We start from the raw sequence: 12,379 nt of genomic DNA on the forward strand, positions 1-12,379 counted from the left end.
GGTTGCTATAACATTTGGTTTGAAGTGAGTGAGGATTTGGGCATGCTTTTTGAACCAAGCTGCCCTATGCCTTACCACTCCCATTGCTTCACTAGCAGTGATGCTAATGCTGGCTGTCGGGTCATTGTCAGGATCAATGGATGAATCACTTCTTGTTAATAAAATGAATTATTACTAAAATCTTGGTGTACCGCCCCTTTAAGTGCCAGTAGTTTTTACCACATAAATATACTGAACAAAAATATAAACACAATATGTAAAGTGTCCTACGTTTCATGAACTGAGATAAAAGACACAATACATTTTCCATAGGCACAAAAAGCTTATTTGTCTCAAATTTTGTGCACACATTTGTTACATCCCTGTTAGTGAAAATGTTCCCTTTTGCCAAGATGATCCATCCACCTGACAGGTAAGGCATATCACTTCCGGGTTGGAGCGAGCGGTCGCACTCGCACTTTGGTCCGCAGGTAGTATAACTTTTCATTACATTTCATTACATTTCATTATAGTACAACGGTTTAATTTGTCTAATCTTAGCAATTTCTTCTTAGCTAGCTACATAGCCGTCTTTGTATCAAAGATAATTGCGTAATTATCGTATTTCGTCGTCCTAACGCAGTCTACACTGCTATCTGCCATCTGCCCAGCAGCTAGCCAGCTAGCAAACGTCCACCGTCTACCGAATAGCAGCACTTTGGTCCGCAGGTAGTATAACTTTTCATTACATTTCATTACATTTCATTATAGTACAACGGTTTAATTTGTCTAATCTTAGCAATTTCTTCTTAGCTAGCTACATAGCCGTCTTTGTATCAAAGATAATTGTGTAGTCTAGAGCGATTTTCTAGGTTAGCTAGCCAGCTATTGTCGTTCTTTTAACGCAACGTAACGTAATCAACACTGAATTATAGCCCCCGAATAGCAGCACTGTAGATACTATTACACTCAACGGAACGACTTGATTAGTGTAGTGTCAACAACGCAGCCACTGCCAGCTAGCCTACAAAGTCAACAACTGCCAGCTAGCCTACAAAGTCAACAACGCAGCCACTGCCAGCTAGCCTACTTCAGCAGTACTGTATCATCTTAATCATTTTAGTCAATAAGATTCTTGCTACGTAAGCTTAACTTTCTGAACATTCGAGACGCGTAGACCACTTGCCACTCCAATCTCCTTTGCATTAGCGTAGTCTCTTCTGTAGCCTGTCAACTATGTGTCTGTCTATCCCTGTTCTCTCCTCTCTGCACAGACCATACAAACGCTCCACACCGCGTGGCATCGGCCACCCTAATCTGGTGGTCCCAGCGCGCACGACCCACGTGGAGTTCCAGGTCTCCGGTAGCCTCTGGAACTGCCGATCTGCGGCCAACAAGGCAGAGTTCATCTCAGCCTATGCCTCCCTCCAGTCCCTCGACTTCCTGGCACTGACGGAAACATGGATCACCACAGATAACACTGCTACTCCTACTGCTCTCTCTTCGTCCGCCCACGTGTTCTCGCACACCCCGAGAGCTTCTGGTCAGCGGGGTGGTGGCACCGGGATCCTCATCTCTCCCAAGTGGTCATTCTCTCTTTCTCCCCTTACCCATCTGTCTATCGCCTCCTTTGAATTCCATGCTGTCACAGTTACCAGCCCTTTCAAGCTTAACATCCTTATCATTTATCGCCCTCCAGGTTCCCTCGGAGAGTTCATCAATGAGCTCGATGCCTTGATTAGCTCCTTTCCTGAGGACGGCTCACCTCTCACAGTTCTGGGCGACTTTAACCTCCCCACGTCTACCTTTGACTCATTCCTCTCTGCCTCCTTCTTTCCACTCCTCTCCTCTTTTGACCTCACCCTCTCACCTTCCCCCCCTACTCACAAGGCAGGCAATACGCTCGACCTCATCTTTACTAGATGCTGTTCTTCCACTAACCTCATTGCAACTCCCCTCCAAGTCTCCGACCACTACCTTGTATCCTTTTCCCTCTCGCTCTCATCCAACACTTCCCACACTGCCCCTACTCGGATGGTATCGCGCCGTCCCAACCTTCGCTCTCTCTCCCCCGCTACCCTCTCCTCTTCCATCCTATCATCTCTTCCCTCTGCTCAAACCTTCTCCAACCTATCTCCTGATTCTGCCTCCTCAACCCTCCTCTCCTCCCTTTCTGCATCCTTTGACTCTCTATGTCCCCTATCCTCCAGGCCGGCTCGGTCCTCCCCTCCCGCTCCGTGGCTCGACGACTCATTGCGAGCTCACAGAACAGGGCTCCGGGCAGCCGAGCGGAAATGGAGGAAAACTCGCCTCCCTGCGGACCTGGCATCCTTTCACTCCCTCCTCTCTACATTTTCCTCTTCTGTCTCTGCTGCTAAAGCCACTTTCTACCACTCTAAATTCCAAGCATCTGCCTCTAACCCCAGGAAGCTCTTTGCCACCTTCTCCTCCCTCCTGAATCCTCCTCCCCCTCCCCCCCCCTCCTCCCTCTCTGCAGATGACTTCGTCAACCATTTTGAAAAGAAGGTCGACGACATCCGATCCTCGTTTGCTAAGTCAAACGACACCGCTGGTTCTGCTCACACTGCCCCACCCTGTGCTCTGACCTCTTTCTCCCCTCTCTCTCCAGATGAAATCTCGCGTCTTGTGACGGCCGGCCGCCCAACAACCTGCCCGCTTGACCCTATCCCCTCCTCTCTTCTCCAGACCATTTCCGGAGACCTTCTCCCTTACCTCACCTCGCTCATCAACTCATCCCTGACCGCTGGCTACGTCCCTTCCGTCTTCAAGAGAGCGAGAGTTGCACCCCTTCTGAAAAAACCTACACTCGATCCCTCCGATGTCAACAACTACAGACCAGTATCCCTTCTTTCTTTTCTCTCCAAAACTCTTGAACGTGCCGTCCTTGGCCAGCTCTCCCGCTATCTCTCTCAGAATGACCTTCTTGATCCAAATCAGTCAGGTTTCAAGACTAGTCATTCAACTGAGACTGCTCTTCTCTGTATCACGGAGGCGCTCCGCACTGCTAAAGCTAACTCTCTCTCCTCTGCTCTCATCCTTCTAGACCTATCGGCTGCCTTCGATACTGTGAACCATCAGATCCTCCTCTCCACCCTCTCCGAGTTGGGCATCTCCGGCGCGGCCCACGCTTGGATTGCGTCCTACCTGACAGGTCGCTCCTACCAGGTGGCGTGGCGAGAATCTGTCTCCTCACCACGTGCTCTCACCACTGGTGTCCCCCAGGGCTCTGTTCTAGGCCCTCTCCTATTCTCGCTATACACCAAGTCACTTGGCTCTGTCATAACCTCACATGGTCTCTCCTATCATTGCTATGCAGACGACACACAACTAATCTTCTCCTTTCCCCCTTCTGATGACCAGGTGGCGAATCGCATCTCTGCATGTCTGGCAGACATATCAGTGTGGATGACGGATCACCACCTCAAGCTGAACCTCGGCAAGACGGAGCTGCTCTTCCTCCCGGGGAAGGACTGCCCGTTCCATGATCTCGCCATCACGGTTGACAACTCCATTGTGTCCTCCTCCCAGAGCGCTAAGAACCTTGGCGTGATCCTGGACAACACCCTGTCGTTCTCAACCAACATCAAGGCGGTGGCCCGTTCCTGTAGGTTCATGCTCTACAACATCCGCAGAGTACGACCCTGCCTCACACAGGAAGCGGCGCAGGTCCTAATCCAGGCACTTGTCATCTCCCGTCTGGATTACTGCAACTCGCTGTTGGCTGGGCTCCCTGCCTGTGCCATTAAACCCCTACAACTCATCCAGAACGCCGCAGCCCGTCTGGTGTTCAACCTTCCCAAGTTCTCTCACGTCACCCCGCTCCTCCGCTCTCTCCACTGGCTTCCAGTTGAAGCTCGCATCCGCTACAAGACCATGGTGCTTGCCTACGGAGCTGTGAGGGGAACGGCACCTCAGTACCTCCAGGCTCTGATCAGGCCCTACACCCAAACAAGGGCACTGCGTTCATCCACCTCTGGCCTGCTCGCCTCCCTACCACTGAGGAAGTACAGTTCCCGCTCAGCCCAGTCAAAACTGTTCGCTGCTCTGGCCCCCCAATGGTGGAACAAACTCCCTCACGACGCCAGGACAGCGGAGTCAATCACCACCTTCCGGAGACACCTGAAACCCCACCTCTTTAAGGAATACCTAGGATAGGATAAAGTAATCCTTCTCACTCCCCCCCCCTTAAAAGATTTAGATGCACTATTGTAAAGTGGCCGTTCCACTGGATGTCATAAGGTGAATGCACCAATTTGTAAGTCGCTCTGGATAAGAGCGTCTGCTAAATGACTTAAATGTAAATGTAAATGATATCAAGAAGCTGATTAAACATCATTATCATTACACAGTTGCACTTTGTGCTGGGGATAATAAAAGGCCACTCTAAAATGTGCAGTTCTGTCACACAACACAATGCCACATATGTCTCAAGTTTTGAGGGAGCTTGCAATTGGCATGGAAATTGCAGGAATGTCCACCAGAGCTGTTACCTGAATTACCAGAATTTTATGTTCTTTTTTCTACCATAAGCCACCTCCAACGTTGTTGTAGAGAATTTGGCGGTACGTCCAACCGGCCTCACAACCGCAGACCACATGTAATCACTTTAGCCCAGGACCTCCACATCCGGCTTCTTCACCAGCGGGATCGTCTGAGACCAGCCACCTGGACAGCTGATGTAAATGTGGGTTTGCACAACCCAAAAAATGTCTGCACAAACTGTCAGAAAGCGTCTCAGCGAAGCTCATCTGCGTGCTCTCCTTCCTCGCCAGGGTTTTAACCTGACTTCAGTGGGAAAATGCTCACCTTCGATGGCCACTGGCTGGAGAAGTGTGTTTTTCACGGATGAATCCCCATTTCAAATGTACCGGGCAGATGGCAGACAGCGTATATGGCGTCGTGTGGAAAAGTGGTTTGAGGACGACAACGTTGTGAACAGAGAGCCCCATGGTGGCGGTGGGGTTATGGTATGGGCAGGCATAAGCTACGGACAACGAACACAACTGCATTTTATCAATAGCAATTTGAATGCACAGAGATACTGTGACGAGATCCTGAGGCCCATCCACCACCACCACCTCATGCTTCAGCATGATAATGCACGGTCCCATGTTGCAAGGATTGTACACAATTCCTGGAAGCTGAAAATGTCCCAAGTCTTTCATGGCCTGCATACTCACCAGACATGTCACCCATTGAGCACGTTTGGGATGCTCTGGAATGAAGTGTACGACAGCGTGTTCCAATTCCCGCCAATTTCCAGCAACTTCACACAGCCATTGAAGAGGAGTGGGACAACATTCTACAGGCCACAATCAACAGCCTGATCAACTCTATGCGAAGCACATGTGTCACACTGCATGAGGCAAATGATGGTCACACCAGATACTGACTGGTTTTCTAATCCATGCCCCTACCTTTTTTCTTTCACGGTATCTGTGACAAACAGATGCGTATCTGTATTCCCAGTCATGTGAAATCCGTAGATTAGGGCCTAATTCATTTATTTCAATTGACTGATTTCCTTACATGAACTCAGTAAAATCTTTGAAATTGTTGCATGTTGTATTTATATTTTTGTTCAGGGTATTTAATTTAATAAAATTATACCTTTATTTAAACAGGGAGTCACCATTGAGACCAGGGTCTCTTTCACAAGGGAGCTCTGCATATACAGTGATCTCAGAAAGTATTTAGACCCATTGACCCTTTCCACATTTTGATACGTTACAGCCTTATTCTAAAATGGATGAAATTACATTTACTCCTCATTAATCTACACACAATACCCCATAATGACAAAGTAAAAACAAGTTTTTAGAAATGTCAGCAAATGTATTAAATATAAAAACAGAAATACCTTATTTACATAAGTATTCAGACGCTTTGCTATGAGACTCGAGATTGAGCTTAGGTGCATCCTGTTTCCATTGATCATCCTTGAGATGTTTCTACAACTTGATTGGAGTCCACCTGTGGTAAATTCAATTGATTGGACATGATTTGGAAAGGCACACACCTGTCTATATAAGGTCCAACAGGCCAAGGAATTGTCCGTAGAGCTCCAATACAGGATTGTGTCGAGGCACAGATCTGGGGAAGGTTACCAAAACATTTCTGCAGCATTGAAGGTCCCCAAGAACCCAGTGGCCTCCATCATTCTTAAATGGAATAAGTTTGGAACCACCAAGACTCTTCCTAGAGCTGGCCGCCCGGCCAAACTGAGAAATCAGTGGAGAAGGGCCTTGGTCAGGGAGGTGACCAAGAACCCGATGGTCACTCTGACAGAGCTCTGGAGTTCCTCTGTGGAGATGGGAGAACCTTCCAGAAGGACAACCATCTCTGCAGCACTCCACCAATCAGGCCTTTATGGTAGAGTGGCCAGACGGAAGCCACTCCTCAGTAAAAGGCACATAACAGCCCGCTTGGAGTTTGCCAAAAGGCACCTAAAGGACTCAGATCATGAGAAACAAGATTCTCAAGATTTAACTATTTGGCCTGAATGCCAAGTGTCACGTGTGGAGGAAACCTGGCACCATCCTACGGTGAGGCATTGTGGTGGCAGCATCATGCTGTGGTGATATTTTTCAGCTGCAGGGACTGGGAGACTAGTCAGGATCGAGGGAAAGATGAACGGAGCAAAGTCCTTGATAAAAAACTGCTCCAGAGCAATCAGACTGGGGCAAAGTTTCACCTTCTGACAGAACAACAACCCTGAGCACACAGCCAAGACAACGCAGGAGTGGCTTCGGGAAAAAGTCTCTGAATGTCCTTGAGTGGCCCAGCCAGAGCACGGACTTAAACCCGATCGAACATCTCTGGAGAGACCTGATAATAGCTGTGTAGCGACGCTCCCCATACAACCTGACAGAGCTTGAGAGGATCTCCAGAGAAGAATGGGAGAAATACACGTGTGCCAAGCTTGTAGCGTCATACCCAAGAAGACTTGAGGCTGCCAAAAGTGCCTCAACAAAGTACTGAGAAAAGGGTCTGAATAGTTAAGGAAATGTTTCAGTTTTGTAATAAATTTGAAAAAAATTCTAAGAAACTGTTTTTGCTTTGTCTTTATGGGGTATTGTGTGTATATTGACGAGGGAAAAAAACAATTTGATTGATTTTTGATTAAGGCTGTAACCTAACAAAATGTGGAAAAAGTCAAGTGGTCTGAATACATTCTGAAGGTGCTGTTTATGACTTACAAGTATGGTTACAATTAATTTGCTCTGTTATACCTACCCTTTAGAATGACTGATAGCAGCAGTGAATCTATTTAATTATTAAGTGTAGACTGCTAAAGAGTCATTCACATGATAGCACATTGGTCATAGTCAATGACAAATATGGAAGCTAAGCAGGGCCTGGTTAAAACCCTGGCTGGGAGACCCAAGGGATAGCTATAGTGAAATCAACTGTTCAGTAGGAAGTGTTGCTCAGCCATTTGTTTTTTAACCATAGAAATGTATACCTGAAAATGAAAATTTATACACAAGTATTGTATTTTTGTTATACTATTGTCATGTTGTTTTATATGTTGACTTCCAAAAACAATGTGTAATCTATAAGGAAAGCATTTATTTTGTAGAGGTCACATTGTCAGAACATACCATTTTCTTATACTATTAATAGATGACTCATATAATTCACATATTTTGTTTCAAATGCGTAGTGGCGGGAAATAGTTTGGGGGTGGGGGGGCTGCGATTTGGGGGATGCAGATTCAAATGTTTTGCCTGCGCTGAAGACGTCTGCTAATACAGGACTAGTAAAGACCCAGTGCACTACTTTCGTGAAATTGTTTAACTAAATGTATTTGAGTCTGATAATTATCTGTAGAAAACAGTTAATTCGATAATTATTGTGGAGTATAAGAACACTTGCTTGATATACCTGTATTTTTTCCAGTTTCTTGAAATACTTTGCAAATGAAACTTCCCTGTGGGAATTGAACCCACAACCATAGCATTGCAAGCACCATGCTCTACCAACTGAGCTACATCATCTCATCACAAAACTCTTGATGTCTCAATGTACTCAATTAGAGTATTGTGCATTTTTGTCTTCATGGTGATGGAAAGTCTGCAGGTATAAAACTAGATGACCAGCCTATGTACAAATCAGCATTGTACATTTACATTAAGTGGTTTGTAGGATGGTAAATTACTACAGCACAAAAAGTGGTTGTTTTCTATGTTATTTGATCAAGAAAATGATTTTATTTGATGTGTATGTTTTGTGTCTTTGCTCATAACTTTGCACCTTTTGATGTAAATGTTTGAGGACAGGGTTTTGTTCTTTCTGGATTCCATTAGGATGAGAGTCGCAGAAAAGGGGACAGGGCAACAACTCTTACAATTCCAACTATTGAATCCTGCAAGATACTATGCTTAATGAATTAACTACCTTTTTTTTATGACACAGCGGACATTCTGAAATGATTTTTTTGCCCTTGCTACAGATGTCTAAATTGGTCTAAATTGGTTTTCAGGGGATGCTCAGCACCTCTACTTCCTGCGGCTATGCTCAAATGTCATACCATATAAACAGTGCTGCTTGAAAGTACGTGAACCCCTTTTTTTTTGTTTTTACCATGAAATCTTCAATAATCAGAACCAGTCTTTTTGATCTGACATAACAGGTTTATATTTACCAATACTATATGTTGGTGTAGAGGAAATCAAGCCTGTAGTAGAAAAACAAAATAAAAAAATAATTAGTGCAGGTGCAAAAATAAGTAAACCCCAAGTTGCATTGGTTAAATCAAGTAGGTAAGTAGAATCAGGTGGGTAAATAACTGGGTACCAAATGAACCAATCAAAGGAGAGATTGTTAGGAAAGAGTTTGGGCGGGGCTCTGATAAATAGAGATAAGAAACCTGGTCTGTTTGGTATTACCCAGCCAAAGCATACCCTGCTGAGAGGAAAGGAGATCTCAGAGGACATCAGGACGAGGGTCGTGAGAGCACATCAGTCTGGGGAAGACTATAAAATAATCTCAAAAAGATTTATGCTCCAGCAATCCACTGTAAGGGAAATAATTTACAAATGGAGAGCATTTAAAATGGCTGCAACTGTGCCTAGAAGTTTACGCCCTTCCAAAAAAATCCCCAAGAGCCACAAGAACAATAATAAATCAGTTAAAAGTCATCCCAAACATAACATCTAGAGATTTGCAGACCTCCCTTGCTGCATCTCAGGTAACTGTGCATGCTTTAACAATAAGAAGAACACTGAATTGAAATGCCATTCATGGGAGGGTTGCTAGGAAGAAGCCTCTGCAGTCAAAAAAGAACCAAACTGCCCAAACTGCCTTAACTTTGACTGAGACCACTTGGACAAACCTGAAGCTTTCTGGAAGTCCATTCCCTGGACCGATGAGTCCAAAATTGAGCTTTTTGGTCACAATCTATACCGCTATGTTTGGCGAAAACCCAACACTGCCTACCACCCAAAAAACCTTATCGCAACAGTCAAGCATGGTGGTGGGAATGTCAAGATCTCAGCTGCTTTTCCTCCTCTGGACCTGGATGACTCCGCATCATTAAGGGAACCATACATTCTGAGGTATTACCAGGAGATTCTTAAACAGAACGTCAGGCCATCAGTCAAGGAGCTAAAGCTGGGCCGAAAATGGGTCGTCCAACAAGACAGCGACCCAAACCATTCATGCAAATCTACCAAAGAATGGCTCAGGAGAAAGAAGATTCGTTTTTGGATTGGCCAAGTCAAAATCCTGACCTAAATCCAATCGAGATGCTGTGGCAGGACCTGAAGCGGGCAGTTCATGCCAGACACTACTCAAACCTCACTCAATTGGCTGTAAGAAGTTCTGTAAGGAGGAGTGGGAAACAATCAATCAAAACAGATGTCAGAGACTGATTACTGACTACAGGAGACGTTTACTCCAAGTTATCGCTGCTAATGGAGGTGCCACAAGCTATCGACTGAAGGGGTTCACACATTTTTGCACACATCAAATCTGAGTTTCTGTTAAATAAACCACTTTTGTTAAATAAACAATGAAAATATATCCTTTTTTTTGTTTCTGTCATTTACTTGGAATGTCTTTATTACAAATTGGGGTTTAGATAAGGATTTTATATCTTTATTTTAATATATTTATAGCAAAATCATGACCAGCCCTGTAGGGTTCACATACTTTCAAGCAGCACTGTATGTAGGAAAATGATCACAATCATGTATTCAATTGTGTTTGTCACATAAGTCATGTAAGTTAACACATATACAAATACACCACTGACATACATGTACAAGGCAAAACAAACAAAATCTTCCCAAATACTTAGTAGATTACTTATTACAAATAATCTTCTTTTGCCATTAAATATTCTCATTTGATTTTCGCGATTCTTTTCTATATGGGGCACACTCACTAAAATATAGAGTATATTACTAGACATATCAAGTTTGACACAAAACATTCACCAGAGAAAGAAGTGGAAACGAAAATACAGTGAATTGGAAAAAACAAAACAAAGGAGGCCCCTTTTCACCCAGATTCAATTGGACATGGAGAGTCAATGACGTCCATTTTGCTGACACAGTTTTGGAGTGAAAAGATGGCTCTCTGGGCGAGGGAGCAGGAGAGTTAGGGAGCAGTGTGAGAGATTGGGTTACCCCAGACTGTCCCCACGGATCCCCCGGCCAAATGGATCTGGATCTCACGCTTGGGCGCACATATTGAATGCCATAAGAGGTCTCCCAGGCCCCCTTCAGTGAGAGGAATGCTCAGCCTAAACCCTGGTCAGTTTTCACAAAATCATTTTTCTTCCACAAAAGAAGAAGAAACGACAGTAAGGAGATGCTAAGGGAACACAAAGAAGCAAAGAAAGAGTTCCATGCTGATGTTTGGTGTTTGTGTTTTTTTCAGAGCCAAAACAGTGCTTTTTCAGCATGCTGGATACATACCCAACTAGGTTTCATTATTCTTTCATGAATCATACACTACAGTGCGCCTGTGGTAGTAGAGGTCAACAGACTAGAGAGCTTCTCCTGCTGATTCTTCTTGCACTGAAAGTACAGTACAGTGCCTTCAGAAAGTATTCACACCCCTTGACTTTTTCCACATTTTGTTGTGTTACCAAGTGGGATTCAAATGGATTTCTAACATTTGTAAAACATTCATAAAAAATGTAACACTAATATATCTTGATTCGATAAGTATTCAACCCCCCGAGTCAATACATGTTAGAATCCCCTATGGTAGTGATTACAGCTGTGAGTGGGTAAGTCTCTAAGAGCTTTGCACACCTGGATTGTGCAACATTTGCCCATTATTCTTTTCCAAATTCTTCATGCTTTGCCAAGTTGGTTGTTTATCATTGATAAACAGAGATGAGGTAGTCCTTCAAAAATCATTTTAAACACTATTATTGGACACAGAGTCCATGCAATTTATTATGTGACTTGTTAAACAAATTTAGGCTTGCCATAACAAAGGGGTTGAATAGTTTTCAGCTTTTCATTTTTAATTCATTAGTAAAAAACATTTTTTACATTATGGGGTGTGTATGTGTTTTTTACATTTTATTCAGGCTGTAAAAAAAGGGGTGTGAATACTTTCTAGAGGCACAGTATATGTGTGCAGCCATATTATGGAGGATCAGCCCAGTAAAGCAATCTCTATAGAGGCCGTGCAGGCCATATGGTCCAGCACTTGCTGTCGGAGACGACTGGGATCTGTGTAATTATATTGCTTTTAAACGAGCCCCTGAGAGTGCCCTTGCCAAAGCGCCCACAAAGTCTCACTCTTGGGCAGGAGACAGAAAAACACATTTGTGTATTCATTTGTGTGTTTGTGTGTGTGTGAGAGAGTACATGTGCGTAAGTGTACATGTGCGTTTGTGTTTTTCATTGCTGAGGCTGGCGGGCGAAAGGGAGGCCGCAGTGGTTCCGATGATACGCCTCACAAGTGAATTTAATTAAATCATAAATATGAGCTGGAGGCCGCCACCCAATTTAACGTAATAGATGATGTGGGCCAGTCCATCTCTGGCAACGCAAAGTTCTGGACCCGTTTAGAATGCCCTTGAAGCTTATTAAAAGTGGCTGGCATGAGAAGACGCAAGCAAAGTTGTTTAATTGCTGCCCAGCTTGCATTCTGCTTGACAGTCAGAGGAAGGCCCCAAAAATTGTCCAAGACTCCAGCCACACAAGCCACAGACTGTTCTCTCTGCTACCGCACGGCAAGCGGTACCAGTGCACCAAGTCTGGAACCAACAGGACTCTAAACAGCTTCTATCCTCAAGCCATAAGACTGCTATCAAATTTCTACCCGCTGCTGCTACTGTGTATTATCTATCCCGTTGCCTTGTCACTTTAACCCTACCTATATATACTGTACATAGCTACCTCAATTACCT

The sequence above is a fragment of the Salvelinus alpinus genome, chromosome 30 (genome assembly GCF_045679555.1).
Source record: "Salvelinus alpinus chromosome 30, SLU_Salpinus.1, whole genome shotgun sequence".
Classification (NCBI taxonomy): domain Eukaryota; kingdom Metazoa; phylum Chordata; class Actinopteri; order Salmoniformes; family Salmonidae; genus Salvelinus; species Salvelinus alpinus.